The sequence below is a fragment of the Symphalangus syndactylus genome, chromosome 9, assembly GCF_028878055.3.
Source record: "Symphalangus syndactylus isolate Jambi chromosome 9, NHGRI_mSymSyn1-v2.1_pri, whole genome shotgun sequence".
Lineage (NCBI taxonomy): Eukaryota > Metazoa > Chordata > Mammalia > Primates > Hylobatidae > Symphalangus > Symphalangus syndactylus.
In genome coordinates, this window is record NC_072431.2 from 88,572,835 (window position 1) to 88,594,382 (window position 21,548).

The following is a 21,548-nucleotide window of genomic DNA, read 5'->3' on the forward strand; positions in this document are numbered from 1 at the left end:
GGTGCAACCGTCCTGGGGCTCTGCTCATGCCCTGACTGATGGCTGGAGAGCATACGCAAGGTTTACTTTACCTGAGGTCATCATGGAGCAGATACAGGAAGAGGACTAAGCACTCTTCTCCTGCTTTGCTTCCCTACACGCAAAAACGTCTGCTCCTGGAAGGGTCCCTAAGAAAAGATGGGGAAAGAAAAAGCGCTCGCCCCCTCCCTGTGAACAGCCCAACCCACTTTGAATCCTGCAGTGCCTCCAGGTGAGTGTTCTTCCCCTGCAGCTGGAAAGCCTCCTGCGTTCAGAAATTCCAGGGTCCCGACATGATCCATGCTCAGAAGTTGGGCTGCAGCTCCTTGGAGCTGGCAGGCACAAGCCTCCAGCCCTTCAGGGCTTGCAAGAGCCAAACGCACTGCGGAGGTGTGATTCACTGAGTTCCCAGAGGAAAGGGAGGCAGCCAGCTGGCAGGGGATTACTGAACAGCCAGGCCAAGGCATTCCGTTGCTGTTTGGAGACAAGCAGCCAGCTACCTCCCTTCTCTTCCTCCCCCGCTGAGGCGCAGAGCTGGAGACAGGCCAGGGCCTTGGGGGAGGAAGAAAAGGAACTGAGCTGCCTCACTTACTACCAAGATAAGAAGGCTGTGGCTGCTATCCCCAGTGAGCCAAGACAAGAAATGCTTACATTTTCATTTGAAGATGATTCTGACGCCCCCAAATGTTTATCCAAAATATACCTAGATGCATTGCCCAGAGAGAATTTTTTTAATAAGCAGCAAACTGGGTAGGCAAGAAAAATTGTATTGGCTGAAGAACAAACAAAAAAGCCCAGTGTGTATGTCGTAGCTCAAGGATTGGCTATATTCTCCTAAATAAGAGACTTCTTTCTCTCATGCCTTGGATATCTCAGGCTCTCTGGGGTGACTGTAAGTTACAGATTTATTGCTCAGCCATTCTTAGCCCTGATGCTCTTCAGAAACTCACTGCTCTATGAACCCAGGTTCCCCAGACACCTTCCATTTGATCCACATCTTTCCAAAGATGAAGTCATGAAATATGATAAGTATTTCTTCTGAAGTTCATGCAAAGAACAAAAACCAAAGATCCAATCCAAGCTCCTTCCCCTTTGAGCTTAGATAAATGTGTCATTTGAATTGAGATAATAGCCCAGACTCTTTCTCACCCACCTCTGCCTCATCTACAGGACAGTGACAACCTCTCTCAGAGCCTCCAAGGCAAAAGGGAGAACATTCTGCTGACCTGCAAGACCGAAGGTCAAGGAACAGACTTTCCTTGGGTTCCCTTGACCCAGGGTTTCTTCACTTGCTCTGCAGTTTTAGACAAGGTAATATGACTTCCCACTGTTCCAGCTGAACACCCGGCAGCTTCCAACAGGGTGATGATTCCAACTTTTTTGAAATGCATTCCGAGGCTATCCTAAATCAAGTGGATTTAACACTGAGCCAAAAGGAAAGCTTTGGAAAACAAGCTGATTTTAATCCAGCCTTACCCGCCCTGTGTACTAGAATTTTAGCTTCACTCAGTCACAGGGTTTCCCCTCCTGAGAAGGAGTACAAAGAGGGTAAAGAAAAGGTGGTGCTCTGACACCAACCCAACTGGCTGGATTCGATTCTGCAGTTCAGTTCTGGCATCAACTATGTGGAGGCTGGTGTCAGTGTAGATCCCATGAATTAAGAGCTCAGTCCTCCACAAGACAGTCCCAACTTCAGATGCCAGCCAGAAGTTGAGGGGGTTCCCAGGGCCATTCATACTTCTGACCAACTGGCTACAAATTCAGAGGTTCCCCTAACCCCCTCAGGTTGATAATTCTTTGGAACAATTCACAGAATTCAGAAAAGTACCACCCTTGTTATTAAACTTTTATTATAAAGACTACAACTCAGGGACAGCCAAATGAGGAGATGCATACGGTGAGGTCTGGGAGGGCCTTGAACCCAGAGCTTCCATGCCCTCTCCTTATGGAGCCAGGGTCTTTCTCCCTGTGGGCAGATCAATATCTTCATCAACCAGGACACTCCACTGACTCTCAGGGTCCAGAGGTTTTACTGGGGCTGAATTATGTAGGCATAATTAATTACATCATTGGCCACACGATTAAATTCCATCTCCAGCCCCCTTCCCCTCTCCAGGAGTCAGGCTTGGCCCACTGTCCCAGCCCTTCAATCATATGGTTGGTCTTTCTTGTGACCAGCCCCATCTTGAAGCCATCCAGAAGCCACCATAAGTTACCTCATTAGAAAAAACTCAGGTGCGATCCAAGGGTCTCATGATAACAAAGACACTCCTATCACTGGAGAAATTCCAAGGGTTTTAGCATCTCCTTACCAGGAACCAGGGAAAAAGGCCTCAATCAAATTTCTTCTTATACAACAGTGGCATCTCCTTGGAAATAAGCCAGTCTAGGACTAAGAAAGAAAAATAGATGAGAGTAAGACATGCCTGGAGCTATGGAGTCCCAGGTTGCTAGAGAAGAGCTGACCCGGGCTGACATTTGGACAGAGCCCCAGCACCTTCTCCAATAACTAGATGTTCAACGTATTCATTCCTTGTAGCTTCAAAGTTCTCATCTGGAAAAGAGGACCTGAGATTGTGGATATAAAATGCTGAGCATATTCAGCACCCAGTAAGTGTTCAGTGAAAGTTTGTGTTGTTATTCGTTCTTTTCCCTCACCTTGACAGGGACTGCACAGGACTGAATTACAGGAAAGAAGGCCCACAATATGCAGGAAGAAGGAGAGCTCCCGGGAGCCAGAAGCCCTCGCAAAGGGGTGCATTGAGGCCTATACTCTCCAGCCCGTCCACCTGCTGTTAGTTCTGAAACCAAAGGCAGACAGATTTGTGCACTGTGTGTTAGGATGTGAGAACAGAACACTACGAACGTATCTTCATTCATCCAATCTTGTAGCAATCAAAAGTCCAAAGAAGCAAGCACTGGACACGGTATTTTACTCCAATGTCCAAGGTATAATCGGCTCCTGACAGGAATTCTAGAATTTATATTTAATACCAAATTAACAAAAAAGGACAAACATTTTTAAAAGATATTTTATTATCATACCTATATGTGATATAAAAATTAAAAAATAGGCCAGGTGCAGTGGCTCAAGCCTGTAATTCCTGAACTTTGGGAGGCCGAGGTGGGCGGATCATGAGGTCAGGAGTTGAAGACCAGCCTGGCCAACATAGTGAAACCCCATCTCTACTAAAAAAATACAAAAATTAGCTAGGTGTGGTGGCCAGCACCTGTAGTCCCAGCTACTTGGGAGGCTGAGACAGAAAAATCGCTTGAACCCAGGAGTCAGAGGTTGCGGTGAGCCGAGATTGTGCCACTGCACTCCAGCCTGGGTGACACAGCAAGACTCTGTCTCAAAAAAAAATTAAAAAAAAAAAAATAGAATAAAAGCCAACTGTCATTTACCCATTCAAAAATACCATTTTGTGATCTAGTTCTAAGTCTGTTTTTTTTAATACATATCTATGCGTGTAAATAGATATGATAATACAAATTGTGCACCTCAATTTGAAAATCCAAAATTTGAAATGCTCCAAAATCTGAAACTTTTTGACTGCCAACCTGACACCAGAAGTGGAAAATTCTACACCTGACCTCATGTGATGGGCACACAAAACTATTAAAAATATTTTATTAAATTACCTTCAAACTATGTGTATAAGGTATATATGAAACATAAATGAATTTTGTGTTTAGACTTGAGTCCCATTCCCAAGATGTCTCAGTATGGATATGCAAATATTTCAAAATCCAAAAAAATCTGAAATTTGAAACACTTCTGGTACCAAATATTTTGGATAAGGAATACTTACCCTGGATATGTGTGTGTGTGTGTGTGTGTCTCTACACTCAACAAATATATTTGCACAATCCAGACCCACTCTGAAAGCTCACCAGACTGTAAGATTCACACCTCTTGTCACTGCAGTAAGAATTGAGGTCAAAGGCAATCCATATTTCACCACATAGAACCCTGTAGCAAATTTGTCTTCAATTGTTTTATTGGCATGGTTTTGAAAATGGGTAATCATTTATTTTTTTTAACTAAAAAGGAAATTTTTTAGGATAGGGTCTTGCTATGTTGCCCAGGCTGGTCTCCAACTCCTGGCTTCAAGTGACCCTCCCACCTTAGCCTCCTGAGTTGCCAGGATTACCCGCACTTGCCACTGTGCACAGCCTCAAGGATGATATTTCTGAACAATTATTCTATCACAAAATTTATTGATTAGATGCTTCAACTATTTTGACTTTAAGATAAATTATCTTCTACAGCATTCAAGAAGGTGACCCAGTGACAAGTCTGGTGAGGAGAAACATATAGTTCTGTGCAAAGACAGACACTCAATATTTTGCTATGTTTACTATGTTTGCTATGTCTTTTTTTAATGCATTTTTTTTTTCAGAAAAATGCATACTCATTTACTTATTATAGAATGAATATGCCAGGCACAGTAGCTCACACCTGTAATCCCAGCACTTTGGGAGGCCGAGACAGGAGGATCATGAGGTCAGGAGATTGAGACCATCCTGGCTAACACGGTGAAACCCCATCTCTACTAAACAAAATACAAAAAAAATTAGCTGGGCGTGGTGGCGGGCACCTGTAGTCCCAGCTACTCGGGAGGCTGAGGCAGGAGAATGGCATGAACCCAGGAGGTGGAGCTTGCAGTGAGCCGAGATCACGCCGCTGCACTCCAGCCTGGGCGACAGAGCGAGACTTCGTCTCAAAAAAAAAAAAAAAAAAAAAAAAAGAATAAATACATACTCTTTGTGGAAAATAAAGTAAGGCATCAAAGAAAATAAAAGCCACCTGTCATTCAATTACCCAGAAATAATATTTTGTGATCTAGTTCTGGGTCTGTTTTATAACACATAACATTTACTAATGAATATTTTTTTTCATATCATTCATTAAAAATCCTTCAGAAACTTTTCAGTGGCTGAGGGAAAGGGAGGACCAGCGGTAGGGAATCAGGAGATTGAACTGCTTTTCCCACCTCATAGCTGCAAAGCTGGCTAGGTTCTGTTTTCTCTTTCCTTATGAAGGGATCAAAAACTCAGCAGCAGACACAGAAAGAAATCTTATCTGAACTTACCTTATCTGATTTAAGCAGAGTTTTAAGAGACTCAGCTGCCACCACAATCCCCCATACAAATCTGCAGAGGTCAGGATGGTGACTGACTTAGGCACCATGACATTCCAAAAAGGAAATTGTGTTAAGCCTCATCAGAACCTTCCTGCCTTTAAAGCTCTGAACTCTCCCTTTTGCTAAGCTGCTGCATAAACCTGTACCTCTGGCTAGACAGTGAGTTACTCTTTCCATGGTGCTCCTGCATGCAGGTAATCAGCCTTGTCTTTTCTCTTGTCTCTATATCTATTGCCAGTTAATTGCAGCCTTCCAATCATTTAAACTTAATATGGTAGAGGAAAAGTTTTCTTCCTAACAGTTCTGACAATGAAGGTGATGTGGCTGGGACTCCTCGCTCTATGACCAAGTCAGATGAAAGATGCTTTCTCACCAGTCAGACACCAAGATTTCTGTCCGGGTCTAGCCCAGCAAGGGTGGTATGAGTCTCTCCTTGTCTTTTTCAAAATTTGGATTTACAGGAGAATGCTTTTGGTTAGACCTAGGTCTTTGGCTGTTGAGACCCCTGTTATAGATAGCAATTATGTCTCTGTTCTGTTTTGTGTTGTGCTGTTTAAAAGTATTGTTTGTTATAAGAAAGTGAATGATAGGGCAGAACCCAAGTATTGGTCCTATAAGCCAATATTGCTTATAAATATTGGTTTTAAATATTGTAATATTTTAAAATATTATTCGTTATAAGAAAGTGAATGATAGGGCAGAACCCAGGTATTGGTCCTATAAGCCAATATTGCTCACTGATAGTGTCCTGAGAGCTTGGCTTTAGAAACCAGAGAGGGTATTCTCTCTGGTTTTCCACCTGCCAATGTTGTCAACTGCCAGATCTGTGTCTTGAGGTAGTGTCTAGAGGTCAAGTTGGGAACCTGAGACACAGGGCACATTATACTCCTACCCACCATTGCCACCTCTCAGGGATGTCCAAATCTAAGCCCTTTCCTTGACCCTTGCCCTTAATGCCTGTGACAACTTGGTTTCCTTCTTTCTGTTATCTTTGGGCATGACTTTGGATTACAAGGGCTGCATTTTCTGCCCCCTTTGGAGATGCCTCTTGTGTCCGTGGTTAAGTCAGAAAAAGGCTTATTCATTTGAGTCACTTTTGAGACAGTATATTCTCTGAGGCTGGATTACAGCACAGGCTTCTTTGTTTGAGAGGTACCTCTCGGGCTGGAAGCTCCTCCTAGCTTTTGTTTCAAGGCCTTGCTAATCTCCTTACTTGATCTTACTGCTTCCATGGAAACTTCTTAGTCGACTGGAACCCCGTTCTCAAGCCCCTGCTGCTGCTTCACCACTAGCTACAAGGCTAGCTCTAGCCACTTCCTTTATGGTTGGCATCATTGCACTAAGGATAATTTAAAATGTCCGTGGCTTCTTTGAGAAAACTTAAAATCTTCCAAGTTGACTTTTCCAAGACTTTTCCATCCCATCCCAGCACTTCAACTCCCTGTAGTCACTGGGACTTTAGACCCCCTTCTCCCCTGATTTGGGAGCTCTTGAGAGATTCAGGGACCCCCAAAAGCAAGCACCTGAGGCTTAAAACACTAATCTGAGGCAGATTCAAATTTTATTTGCTCAGATGGGCTTTGGAGACATCAAGATGTATCCTCAGTCCCTCACCTAAAACTCAGTCCACAGCCCCCATAGGATTACGCAGCAGGGCAAAGAAAACTTTAAAAGTTTCCTCTGCAAATATTGGCGGGAAGTTTTAACCCTCATATTGAGCAGGTAGCTCCAACTTGTTCCATCTTCTAGAAATACAATTTGGATTAGATTATAAAGCGGGGCAAAGACAAGAAACAACTCTTACATAAATTGGGAATTTGTGCATTCCTCCATTAATTTCTGACTGGTAGCTAAAGTTTTTGAATGAAAGCCATAACATTTCTATTTGCGTCTGTCTATATGTTTGTGCATGCATAGGAGGTGTGGGGGGCCCTTCGTATCAGTGGGTTCCACATCCGTGGATTCAACCCGGTGCAAATCAGAAGTACATGAAAAAATAAAAATAACAAAACAATAAAAAAATACAAATACAATATAGTTTAACAACTATTTGATAGCATTTACATTGTATTAGGTATTCTAAGTAATCTCTAGATGATTTAAAGTATAAGGAGTATGTGCATAGTTATATGCAAATACTATGCCATTTTATATCAAGGATTTCAGCGTCTATGGATTTTGGTATCTGTGGGGGGTCCTGGACTAACCCCTAGGGATACTGAGAGATGACTATGTATGTGATATTTTCCCACCTCCAAATGGTATTACTAAATTAATTTATAAAATTCCTTAAAGGAGTTCTATTCTAATAGGCTTAGAGAGAAATAAGTAAGCACTTATATAAATTAAATATTCCTAAAACTTTCAGAAGTACAGGAACTAATCCAGTGTTTTTCACTATCACATGATTTGGTCAATCTGGTACGTAAGATGAGTTTGGTGTCATTAGTTTAATAAAAACAGTCATGTCTTCTGAGCTCTCAGCATTAAGCACAATAAAAGCATGCATTTGTTTTCTGCTTGGGTTTGCTAGTCAGGATATGCTAAAGGTGGAGTCAGACGAGCACGGGCTTCAGAACTGAGTCCAGGTTAAACTCCCCAGGCCGCCATAGTCAGTTCCTGAGCTCCGCAGGGGACAGACAGAGATGCATTTAGGTGGTAAATGAACTTTGCATCATAGGCTTGTTGTGAGGCCAAGATGAATGATCCACGCAGAGCACTTAGCTCAGATCCTACAGCCTGCAAGTACTTGTGAAATGGTAAGTAATGTCACTGTGTACTTGCTGTATAGCCCTGGACAAGCCACTTTATCCTTCTGAACCTCAGCTTACTCTCGCAGGCCATGTGTGGATACGCGAAAACATATTAGGTTGGCGTAAAAGTAATTGCACAATTACTTCTGTGTCAACCTAATAGTAAAATGTAAGAGGCCATGTAAGAGTCAGTTGCACATAGTGTCAGTGGCTGGGCAGGAGGATGCAATGTTGGCAAAAGAACCCGAGATCTTAGTGGTTAGAAACAAAACCCGTGGCTGGGTGCGGTGGTTCATGACTGTAATCCCAGCAGTTTGGGAGGCCGAGGCTGGCAGATCACCTGAGGTCAGGAGTTCGAGACCAGCCTGGCCAACATGGTGAAACCCCATCTCTACTACTAAAAATACAAAAAAATTAGCTGGAGGTAGTGGTGCACCCCTGTAACACCAGCTACTCAGGAGGCTGAGGCAGAAGAATCACCTGAACCCGGGAGGTGGAGGTTGCAGTGAGCCGAGATCATTGCCACTGGACTCTAGCCTGGGCTGCAGAGCAAGACTCCATCTTAAGAAAAAAAAAAAAAAAGGAATAAAACCCGTATCTCTCACTCCTGCTGTCCACCCATCATAGGTAACGGAAGAGCTCTGCCCATCACTGCCAGGCAGGCCCAGGCTGACTAGGCTTCAGCCACACTTGGTTTCACAGCCACAGTGGCAGGAAGAGGGAAGAGAGTGAGTGTCTGCACCATAGCAAAACTAGTAGGGGCCGAGTATCCAACTGTCATCATTATTACTCCTGAGGTCAGCTCACGAGGTAGCTTGAAAGTCATCTGCTGTGAAGAGAGAGACTTTCTGTTTGTTTTTTTTTTCTGGCTCCAGCAGGTCTATGCCTGAGTTTTGACTGTGGTAGGAGGGCAGGGTATATGCGGACCAGGCAGCTGACAGTCTGAGGCTGGGGATACTCTGGCCCAAAGGTCTCCGGAAATGTATGCCATCTTGGACAGGTTATTTGAGTGATCCCTGGACACCCGGCAACATCGCCCTCTGACAGTAGCTCTGAGCCTCACTGCAGATGATCAGAAGGGGAGTTTGAGGGGAGGGAGGAGCCCTGTGGGGTATGGAATATTGGCATACAAATATTGACACAGGGTCTTTTTATAATGGAGACATTTTGAGATGGCCTAAAACCACAGTCAAATGGAAACATGACCCGCTAATGGGCCTGTAGATATCCTTGCCCCTCCATGCCTTCCCCGGATTCCACTCTGCATCCCATGGCTCACTGTCCTGTTTCACAGTCACCAGCACCTCACCCTGACCCTCACCCCAACCCTTCCATGTCTTCCATGCCATGCTAGTGCTTTCTTTACTTGGTATCACACAGAGTTCCTGCATGTTGACATTACTATGTCTAACAGCTGCCTCAAAATGGTCCACATGGGGTCCACATGTTGAAACTACAGGGTCAGCTGGTCTGGTGCAGAGGCCTCAGGACTTCCAGAACTATCAAATCTGTAAGTCAAAAACTAGAACCCAAAAACATGATTGAGAAAACTTTGCTTGTTTGCTCAACCTGGGACTGATTTCCACAAGATTGGGAGCTGCCCATGAGAATCCTGTGCGGGTAATCAAACCAGAAATGCTAAGAAAGGGTGTGATGGTTGGTTGTTATTTTGAAAAGTCAGTTTGACAGATATTTACTGAATATTTGTCACCAGTAGGTGACTAAAAAGAAGTGAAGGATAACTCTTCTCTTAAGGACCTCACAGTCCAGAAAGAAAAAGAGAAAAATGCAACATTGGAGGGGAGGATGGGAAGTATTGTGAGAGCAGAAGGCATGGGTGTGGAGGAGGAGACCTTCCCAACTGAAGGCTGTGGGGGTTCCTGGAAGATATTCCTAGGATGTGAGTCCTGAGCTCATGCTGAAGGGCCATTCACCAGGTGAGCCTTTAGAGGAAAGGGTTTCACGGCTTCCCAGGTGATGCAGGAGGCCCAGAACCTGTGGTTTGCAGGGGAAAGGCTTGGGCTTGCACTTCTCTCTCAAGCCCCATCATAGCTCTAAGTGGGAATTGGGTGGCTGGAGGTGACCCAATCCACCCAGACAGTGGGGCTCCCATGAATCAACTGGAGGGATGTGCAAGGGACTTCTGTTGATGGCAGAAGCATCGCCAGTGCCATTTACTTCTGTTTTTCTTCATGCAGAACAATGGCAGGGAAGGATTCTCCCTTCTCTCAAAGACCTACTTGGGATGGCAGGACACACTCTGAGGCTGCAGACAAGGTCACCAGGGTCCAGCACTTTCTCATCACAGCATGTTGGGGGTCTCTGGCTGCAGAGGGCTTGATGTCATAGTTAGGACATTTTTTCGTGGCAAGGAACAGAGGCCATTGCAAGGTAGCCAGGTGAGTGGTGGTGCTGTAGGAGATCCCCTCTGGGGAGAGCGGAACTGAGAGCTTGCATGTTACTGGGATCCCTGGAAACAACCTCTTCACATCTTTACATTCTGATTTCTCCATCCTCTCTTCATGCATCCCTCCCAGCACACTTGTTCTGCCTGGCTGGTGGGAAATGGTGGCCCACAGTGCCCAGGTTCTTTGTTCAGATTTACAGTCACCTGCAGAGACTGGTTCTTCCTTACTTCCACCTCCAAAGTCCTGGGGTCTAGGAAAGACTCTGCCAGGGTTAGATGTGACCAGCATCCCAGCCAGAAGTGTGGGGTTGAATCGTGCAATTGAGGGTTGCAGGTGAGTCCTGTGCATGAGGTGGGGTGGCGGGTGTCAGATTGGGGGTCACTGTGAACCAGCACACACCCTGAAATCAGGCTGCAAGCTTTGAAGGAAAATGGGGTCTGCAGAAGGAGAGTGTTCTCTGGAAATGAGAGTTCAGGTTTCTTGGGCCCCCTCGTGGGTCAGAGCTATGGGATTTAACCTCATGTGGGATGCATTGTCAAAGAAAGGGCCCTAGCTAATATTTCTTGGTAAGCTTTCATCCTTCAATTCTCTGTAGTTTAATACCTCCAAACACATATTTCTGAGTTACAGTGTTTATTTAGAAACCTCACAGAGCCTTTGGGAGGCCGAGGCGGGCGGATCATGAGGTCAGGAGATGGAGACCATCCTGGCTAACACAGTGAAATGACGTCTCTACTAAAAATACAAAAAATGGGCCGGGCGCGGTGGCTCACGCTTGTAATCCCAGCACTTTGGGAGGCCGAGGCGGGCGGATCATGAGCTCAGGAGATCGAGACCACGGTGAAACCCCGTCTCTACTAAAAATACAAAAAATTAGCCGGGCGCGGTGGCAGGCACCTGTAGTCCCAGCTACTCGGAGAGGCTGAGGCAGGAGAATGGCGTGAACCTGGGAGGCGGAGCTTGCAGTGAGCCGAGATCGCGCCACTGCACTCCAGCCTGGGCGACAGAGCGAGACTCCGTCTCAAAAAAAAAAAAAAAAAAAATACAAAAAATTAGCCGGGCGTGGTGGCGGCCGCCTGTAGTCCCAGCTACTCGGGAGGCTGAGGCAGGAGAATGGCGTGAACCCAGGAGGCAGAGTTTGCAGTGAGCCGAGATCACACCACTGCACTCCAGCCTGAGTGACAGAGCGAGACTCCATCTCAGAAAAACAAACAGACAAACAAACAAACAAAAAAAAAAAAAAGAAAAGAAGCCTCACAGAGTCATCAGGATATGGCTGCATGTATTTGCATTTACAGTGACTGATGCTGAGTTCCTGGCTATAGGAGATTCCATAAAATAGAATACTCCTGGATACTGCACTCACAGACTCTACTGTAAACTGAACACATATTATATCTCTAATCTCTATTCTCACAACAGTCTTACTAGTATTACCACCACTTTAAAAATGGAGAGAGAGAGAGAGAGTGTGTGTGTGTATTACCTTTCTGAAATCACTCAGCTAGCAAGTGCAAGAACAGGGATCCCAACCCTCACCACTTCTCCACATTCCTTGTTTTGGGAATCAAGATGTATGACCCTGTTTGGGGTTAGGCACAGTGGCTCAAGCCTCTAATCCCAGCACTTTGGGACGCCGAGGAGGGTGGATCACCTGAGCTCAGGAGTTTGAAACCAGCCTGGCCAACATGGTAAAACCCCATCTCTACTAAAAATACAAACATTAGCTGAGAGTGGTTGTGCACACCTGTAAATCCCAGCACTTTGAGAGGCTGAGATAGGCAGATCACATGAGGTCAGGAGTTCGAGACCAGCCTAGCCAACATGGTGAAACTCCGTCTCTACTAAAAATATAAAAATTAGCCGGGCGTGGTGGTGCACCTGTAATCTTAGCTACTCAGGAGACTGAGGCAGGAGAATAGCTTGGACCCAGGAGGCAGAGGTTGCAGTGAGCTGAGATTGTGCCACTGAACTCCAGCCTGAGTGACGGAGTGAGACTATGTTTCAAAAAAAAGAAGATGTGATGACATTGTTTGGGTCATAATCAGTTACAGAGAAACATAGTTGCAAAATCCCAGTCTCTGAGTTCCAAGGCAGAGAATATGTGAGTTTACTCAGAGATGACAATTTAGGATTGCCTCTTCCTTAGCTCTGGGACCTCAGGCAAGTTTATATATCTGTGCCTCAGTGTCCTCATCTGTCCAGATGACTGAATCATTGTGAGCAGGAGATGAGTTAACTCTTGCAGTGTTTGCAGGCACCAGGGAAGTGGCATAGGTTATAATTAACAGTTCAGACATCAGGGAAGGGTTCCAAGAACATGAGTTAAACACTGACTAGGGAGGGGCCCTTTCAGAAGAGGAAGAGGTGGAGAGGAAGGTACAAGAGACAGTATGAGGTGGGAAAGTGGACCTCTGTTGATGAGGGTCAGGAAGGAAGTTGATAGGATGTACATAAGGCGTTGGCAGGAGTGAAAACTCGGGGTGAAGGTGCATAGGCCCGAAACGCCCCATGAAGGAGTCTGGGCTTTGCCCTGGAGGACCAGAGCTGGAGGGGACACAGCAGGGGGGCCAGTGGGTGTGCTTTTTGGAGAAAATTTTAGAAGAAGAGGGAGGAGGCTGGAAGTCAACCGTGCCTGGTCTAGAAGTCATAGCTTCTGCGAACGAGGAAATCTCATATGCAAAAGAACAGGCCTGGCCTTATGGGGTTCTGGGTCCTTTGCAAAGGTCAGACCTGTTGCAAAGTGTCAGCAAGAGAAAAATTCCTGGCCCTCTCCTGCCAGCTCTAGCTCCCCCTGTCAATGAGAGAAAGGACAGGCCTATTCCAGAACACTCAGCCATCAGGCACAATCTCCAAGACTTGACTGGCCACTGCCCTCCTTCCCTCCCTCCACACTCCCCTCACCACACTTGTGGAGGGCCTGGGGATTAGCCAGTTTGTAGGACATTTAGTAGTGGCTTCTCAGCGGGCGGAGCTGCAAACGCGTCCAACAGCCCCTTCAGCCCATGCTGCTGCTGCCACCGCGTGGTGCAGGCGGGGAATGACTGCGCACGGTCCCGGTTCAGCGGGAGCATCGCAGCCCATCTCCACCTCCGCTCTCTGCGCTGAAGAGGAAAGAACCACATGGATTCAGCATGGGGAATGTTCCTTGTTTAGGAAGTGTAATATAGGGATTGGACACTAGCTAAAAAAGAGCATCTTTGGAGATGGGGGATATTAAACAGTTCAAATATGCTTGGGATTCTGAATTTTAGATCGATATGAGACTTGGAGAAACATCTCTGTGGCCACTGCTGTGGCTTTCTTGGATCTGAACCAGACACTGCCTTTGTTTTTTATTACATATAAGCCAGAGGGAGTCCCGGGCTGCCTGAGCTGGGGAGGCGGGTGCGGTGACAGCAGCGCCCCTGCAGACTGAGCCTGCGAGTCCCACGCATGAATCCCACGCTTGAAGCCCGCGGGGTGCTCCAGGTTGTGCGGGCCAGGGCAGCTCCCAGTCCCTCCACAGATCGGGCGGCCACTTCCCTGAGGGGACAGAATCCAGCATTTCTTCAACTGTCCTAGTCTATGTATAATTCCGTTTGTCTTTTGAAAGCAGTTGTTTATTTTGGAAGGCACAAGCGGAATGCCTTCCGTCAGCGCCCCTTGACCCGGAGGTAGGAGAAACGTGGGATGAGCCACAGGGTGGACTTTAAACCACACCAATGTGCTTGAGTCACGGGTCCTCGGGTAGCAAGTGGCTCTGCACAAGTTGTTGAACTTTTGAATTATTTTTTTTTTGACAGAGTCTTACTATGTGTCCCCCAGGCTGGTGTGCAATGGCGAGATCTCGGCTCGCTGCAACCTCTGCCTCCCCGGTTCAAGCAATTCTCCTGCCTCAGCCTCCAGAGTAGCTAGGATTATAGGCGACCCCCACCACGCCCAGCTACTTTTTTGTAGTTTTAGTAGAGATGGGGTTTCACGATGTTGGCCAGGCTGGTCTCAAACTTCTGACCTCAAGTGATTCGCCTGCTTCAGGCTCCCAAAGTGCCAGGATTACCGGCGTGAGCCAACACGCCCGGCCAGTTGTTGAACGTTATATGAGCCTCTGTTTCCTCATCTGCGGAATGTGTCCTAGTCTATGTAGTAGATTAGTCTCTCTTGTAGAGGAGTCCAAAGCATCAAGGGAGGTGTGTTTGCCTTTCATTTTACCCCACTCCAGACCACTCAGCAGGGCCCCCTTCTCGTTACTCCCTTTAACTATTGCAGTGAGTTAGGCAGTGACCCTTGTATTCATGTCCAGGCAATCACTTCAAACATGGATGTAGATGAACTCTGTGCCAAAAGAAGCATGTAAATGATAGCCCCCCAAAAGGAGAGGGCCAGGGCTGGTCATAGCGATGACCATGTGCCCAGAGGTCTTAGCACGTGCCCCAGAGGAGGCTCCAAAATGAGGAAATGAGGGATCTGAAGGGCGGAAGGGAAGAGAGGTTCAGGCAGGTGTCCAAGGCTATCTGCCAGGTCAGTGACAGAGCCTGGACCGTGTGAAGGCAGATCCCATGCTTCTACCACTCACTGGCTGCCTCCAGCGGAAAGCAGAGTGGGCCCTGTGGTCACACACTCAGCTGGGAGGGGGTCCTCTTCACGGAGTCAGTGGGTGACAGGGAATAGCCAGGGGCAGGGAAAGGAGAAGAGAGTGAGCAGAACAAGGTCATGGCAAAGTCTGGGTGAGAGGGAGGCTCCCAGGTGCAGGGCATTGAGAAGGGAACCCACAAGGGGAGGGGCCGAGGGTGGTGAGCCGCGGCTGGGGCACACTGAGGGTGAGGAGAGCGTCCCGTCCATGTGAAAATACCCAGGAGCTTGGGGATTTTGAGCTCCTACGAGTGGGCATCTCATACCCAGAGTTCATTGCTGATGCCTTGACTGATTTCTTAAAAGAGAAATGATTTACTTGTAGGTGAAAGGAAGGAGAAAGACAGAAAAAAAATATAAGAGTGTCCCAGACGGGACTCAGTGCCATCAGGGATAGGAGGCAGGCACCTCTTGCCCAGAGATGCTTAAGGATCTATGGTTCTTTGATGCTCTACCATTCTAGTACTTCAGGCAGCAAGAGAAACATCTTCCTGTCCTAAGAATTGCTCAGACTGCAGCTGTTGTGGACACTTACATTACTTAAGTTCAGTGTTGTCACTCAAAGGAAGTCTTGTTGACAGAGGTGACAGAGGCTCAGACTTAGGACCCATGAAGCAGAGACCAGCTTTACTGGGAAAAACTGCTTTGAGGCTCTGTAGGGAACAGAATGAGAAACGGCGGTCACACACTGCCCCCTGGTGTTCAAGAGCATTTACTGTACCTTGGCTGCTTCCAAAGAGACAGGCGGAGCTCAGGCTTAGTCACCTTACAAACGTCCTTCCTGGGTGTTTTGGGTCTTACAGATGTTTTCACCTGTCAGTAACGAAGACCAGCTTTAGTGTTTGCCAATCTATTTGCACATTTTTTGGCCATACAACCTCATGCAGGAAAAAAAATCACAGGGAAAGAGAAGTGGGCTCTCCTCCCTGCACCCTTCCCTGCTGCCACAGCAGCCCACCTGGGAGCTGGCATATGTGATGGTTGGAAAGCATACCGCTTTTCACGTGTCATTCCTCAGTAAAGTGATTTTCAAAAACACACAAAAAAGCATGGACTTTGCAGACAGATCATATTCAAATCCTGGTGCCCTGTGACCCAGAGGGTGGCCAAGTCAATCTGTCTGCGTCCCAGAGTGCCATGTGCTAGGAAGCGAGAATTAAAATACAAATGGATCTGATCTCCAGCAGCTCAGAGGTGGCTGGAGGACTTACAGAGAGGAGGACGTTTTCAATACAGCACCAGAAAAGCTTCAGAAGAGGTCAGTACTGGGGGCGGTGTACCTGAGAACCAGAGCTTGAAATGGCTGTTTCATGAGGGCGATTGTAAACATTAAATGAGATAACATGGATAAGGTTTTTAGTGCAGTTCTGGCACACAAGGAACCATAAATTGTAGCTATTAGAGTTCCAAACGGGCCTCAGTGATTAAGGGCAGTAGGTCTGGGGACAGGATGGAAGTGTTGCTCGGTGTTCTGTGGCAGGGATTGACTAGACCTGGGCAGCCCAATGGAGATATAATGCAAGCCACAAATGTAATTTTAAATTTTCTGGTGGCCTCATTTTAAAAAGTTTTGAAAAAGTGAAATCAAGTTTACAATATATTTTATTTAAACCTATAAATCCCACATATTGTCATCTCAGTGTGTAACATCAACAATTATTAATGACGTCTTTGACATTTTTTGATTTTGCCAAATCTTCACACTTCCATGTCTGTGCTACATTTGCAGCACATCTCACTTTGGACTAGCCACGTTTCAAATGCTCAATAGTTCCTGTGGCTCATCTGTATTGAACAGGGCAGCTGTAAATGGCCACCTTGGCAAGGAAGAGGGACAAGACAAACTAGGCACATCTACCCTGCAGTTGAGCTGGAGAGCTTCATTCTGCTGTGTCTGCCTGTTTGGTCTAGGAGACATTAAATCTGTGCTTGTCAAAGAGTGGCTAAGAGATCACCTGCTTCAGAATCTTCTGGGCTGCTTCTTGGGTTTTTTGGTTTTTTTTTTGAGATGGAGTCTTGCTCTGTCACCCAGGCTGGAGTGCAGTGGCGCAATCTCCGCTCACTGCAAGTTCCACCTCCCGGGTTCACGCCATTCTCCTGCCTCAGCCTCCTGAGTAGCTGGGACTACAGGTGTCCGCCACCACGCCCGGCTAATTTTCTGTATTTTTAGTAGAGACAGGGTTTCACCATGTTAGCCAGGATGGTCTCAATCTCCTGACCTCATGATCCGCCCGCCTTGGCCTCCAAAAGTGCTGGGATTACAGGCGTGAGCCACCACGCCCAGCCCTGATCTGCTTCTTAAATGAAAAATCAGATTCCTTGTCCCTTTCTTACTGAAATCTCTGGGGGCCAGAATCTGCATTTGAAATAGGCTTTTTAAATGATTTTAAAGTCCAACATCCCATCCCCTTTCAAGTGTAGACAATGCATTACTTGGCACACAAGAAGGCATGCCCAATAGATGCTTCTCCTTTTGGATTAAAAGTCTGGAACCAAGGATTGGGGGTTAATAATTATGGAGGTGGTCATGACTACATTGCCAGGTCTTACCCTTCCTATTTAGATTCCCTTCACCTGGAGTTTAAACCTGGCCCTGTTCAATCATTTTCTCTAACATTCAGCACTGTCCTCTGGCCTATGTGATTTGGTACATGCACACAAAGTAAATTCTCCATAATATCTGAGAAGGTGACTCTTACATCCGGTGGAAAACTCAACCTGTGGTCCATCCATAAGCATGAATGTCCCAATCTCATTTCCCCAGCAAGTTCCCTCACCCTGCCCGACCTCTCCCACCCAGAGGAGCCAGAGGGAGAAATTTCTACTTACCTCGTTGTTATGGCCTGAATGTGTCCCCCAGGATTCTTGTGTTAGAAATGTAATATCCAATGCAATAGTGCTGGGAGGTGGAGCTTTTGGGAGATGTTTACGTCATAAGGGCTCTGCCTTTGGGAATGAATTAATGCTGTTTATATATAAAGGGGCCCGTCTGAAAGAGCTTATCCCTTTTATTCTTTCACTCTTCTGCCATGTGAGGTCATAGTGTTTCTTCCTTCAGAGGATGAAGCAAGAAAGTCCTCGCCAAACACCAGATGCCAGCCCTTTGATCTTGGACTTCCCAGCCTCCAGAACTGTGAGAAGTAAATTTCTGTTCTATATAATTTACCCAGTCTGTAGCAAACTCTTATAGCAGCCTGAAGCCGACTAAGGCACTAGCACCCTGTCTGATTTCTCTCCCTCTCCTAGAATCTGCTGCCATGAAAGCTCTGTGTGGGGAGACAGAAGGATGAGAGCTAGGACACGCCCTGGAGAAGTTTTCCCCATGGTCTTGGGGATTAACATTAGGCTCCTTACTACTAATGCAAATTTCTGCAGCTGGCTTGAATTTCTCCTCAGAAAATGGGTTTTTCTTTTCTACTGTTTCATCAGGCTGCAAATTTTCTGAACTTTTATGCTGTTTCCCTTTTAAAATGGAATGCTTTTAATAGCACCTAAGTCACCTCTTGAATGCTTTGCTACTTAGCAATTTCTTCTGCCAGGCCAGGCACAGTGGCTCACGCTTATAATCCTAGCACTTTGGGAGGCCAAGGATCACCTGGGGTCAGGGGTTCAAGGCCAGCCTGGCCAACATAGTGAAACCCCATCTCTGCTAAAAATACAAAAATTAGCTCAGTGTGGTGGCAGGCTCTTGTAATCCCAGCTACTTGGTATGCTGAGGCAGGAAGATTGCTTGAACCTGGGAGGTGGAGGTTGCAGTGAGCTGGGATTGCACCATTGCACTGCAGCCTGGATGACAGAGCAAGACTCTGTCTTAAAAAAAAAAAAAAGAAAGAAATTTCTTCTGCCAGGCCATCAGAGAAATGCAAATCAAAACCACAGTGAGATACCATCTCACACCAGTTAGAATGGCCATCATTAAAAAATCAGGAAACAACAGGTGCTGGAGAGGATGTGGAGAAATAGGAACACTTTTACACTGTTGGTGGGACTGTAAACTAGTTCAACCATTGTGGAAGTCAGTGTGGCGATTCCTCAGGGATCTCGAACTAGAGATACCATTTGACCCAGCCATCCCATTACTGGGTATATACCCAAAGGACTATAAATCATGCTGCTATAAAGACACATGCACACGTATGTTTATTGTGGCACTATTCACAATAGCAAAGAGTTGGAACCAACCCAAATGTCCAACAACGATAGACTGGATTAAGAAAATGTGGCACATATACACCATGGAATACTATGCAGCCATGAAAAATGATGAGTTCGTGTCCTTTGTAGGGACATGGATGAAACTGGAAAACATCATTCTCAGTAAACTATCGCAAGGACAAAAAACCAAACACTGCATGTTCTCACTCATAGGTGGGAATTGAACAATGAGAAGTCATGGACACAGGAAGGGGAACATCACACTCCAGGGACTGTTGTGGGGGGGAGGGGGGAGGGACAGCATTAGGAGATACACCTAATGCTAAATGACGAATTAATGGGTGCAGGAAATCAACATGGCACATGGATACATATGTAACAAACCTGCACATTGTGCACATGTACCCTAAAACCCTAAAGTATAATAAAAAAAAAAAAAAAAAGAAATTTCTTCTGCCAGGTACCCTAAATCATCTCTCTCAAGTTCAAAGTTCCACAAATCTCTGAGGCAGGGGCAAAATGCCACCAGTCTCTTTGCTAAAACACAACAAGAGTCACCTTTGCTCCAGTCCCCAACAGGTTCCTCATCTCCATCTGAGACTACCTCAACCTGGACCTTATTGTTCATATCACTATCAGCATTTTTGTCAAAGCCATTCAACAAGTCCCTGGGAGGTTCCAAACTTTCTCACATTTTCCTGTCTTCTTCTAAGCCCTCCGAACTGTTTGACCTCTGCCTGTTACCCAGTTCCAAAGTCGCTTCCACATTTTCAGGTATCTTTTCAGCAGTGCCCCACTCTATTGATACCAATTTATTGTATAGTTTGTTTTCACACTGCTGATAAAGACATACCCAAGACTGGGCAATTTACAAAAGAAAGAGATAAAATTGGACTTACAGTTCCACGTGGCTGCAGAGGCCTCACAATCATCATGGAGGGCTAAAGACATTTCTTACATGGCAGCGGCAAGAGAGAATGACAAGAGAAGCAAAGGCAGAAACCCATGATAAACCCGTCAGAGTCAGATATCATGAGATTTATTCACTACCACAAGAATAACAAGGGAAAGACAGGCCCCCACGATTCAATTACCTCCCCCTGGGTCCCTCCCACAGCACATGGGAATTCTGGGAGATACGATTCAAGTTGAGATTTGGATGGGGACACAGCCAAACCATATCAAACATACATCTTTAAGCTTCTCAAAACCGAACTTTCTTTCCTTGACAACGTGACAGTTGAGCCAGGTGGATTGGATCATCTCTTTATTTGAATATTCGTTTACCCATCTGTTGTATTGCAAGTTTCCTGGAAAACAGACTTCACAACCCTGAGCTTTTTATGCAAAATATTTATCGAGTAAAGCTCTTGAAAGATGAGAATGGGGCAAAGGGAGAAGCAAAGGCACAACTCGGCAAATGGAGCAGTTAAATTGCAATACACTTTCAACAGAGGCTGACAGGGAGCTCTGGACTTGAGACAGCCATGAGAATTGTCTCAATTGAGACAAGGGAATCAAGTCTTTGTGTCCCCAGAAAGACTAGTCATGGGTGCAGCCTGTTCCCAGGGAGGGGGCAAAACTTTAGATGAGTCAGTTTCCCTTGGCTGAGGATATTTCAGGACAGGGAGTCATCTGAGAGCCATCACTACCCTTCAACAACCTGGGCAGCTGGATGAATGGGTGCCCCAACTGTAAGGGGGATCTTGACAGCAGCCCAGCATCTACTGCTGTCCTTCACTCAAGTTGTTCAGGTTCATGCACTTCATCTAGTGCATTCACCTCCGTCTAGGAGCAGATACTCCAGAACTGTGGCTGGCCCTCTTCTTGAGGAAACCTACAAGATGAAGAAAGCTAGTAGAAGGATCTACTCCCTCAACCCTAGCCAATGCAGCAGTCTCGAGGCTACAATATATACTCACCGTCTCTCTACCCTACCACCTGTTCTAGATGACTCTCGTTCTTGATTAGTACCTCTGCTTGTATTGTGGCTTTCTGGTGGGTGACTGAGACCCTCATCTCTCTGAGCCCCTAGTGCCATGACATTCTCAGGCCACAGTTGATACACTTACCTATTTCTTGTCAAATTTGGACTGGAGCATACTGAGAGATGTGTCACTGGATCACTTGGGGGGCCAAATTTCTTTTTTACCCTCATTATGTAATGCCTGTTCTACCTCCCTCCGTGACCAACGTCAATTACATCTGCAAGTATAGTGATTCCTTTCTTGATTGCTGGAATCTAGAAACAAGGAGCCCAAAGTTACCAGGCTGCAGAAATGGCTTCAAGTCTAATGCAATGTTCCTTGTGATTGTCCTCTGGGAATTAAGACTTCTAGTTATGTAGAACTTAGAATTTCAGGAATGGGAAGCACAGCTTCTTCAAGTGCACATTTGGGAATAATGATAAGCAGGATCATGCCTACTCCAGTCTTTTGGTTCGTGGACTCTATATT

At 46.1% G+C, this 21,548-nt stretch overlaps 1 long non-coding RNA gene across 1 annotated transcript; it reads right to left on the reverse strand.

Annotated features, from left to right (window-relative positions):
• Window positions 1-1,893: 1,893 nt before the first annotated feature.
• LOC134731438 (uncharacterized) lies at window positions 1,894-18,044 on the reverse strand. Its single transcript, XR_010113706.1, has 4 exons — window positions 17,767-18,044; window positions 15,659-15,750; window positions 2,235-2,410; window positions 1,894-2,056 (listed from the first exon to the last, which is right to left on the reverse strand). It is a non-coding gene; the product is annotated as an uncharacterized lncRNA (long non-coding RNA).
• Between the last annotated feature and the right edge of the window lie 3,504 nt (window positions 18,045-21,548).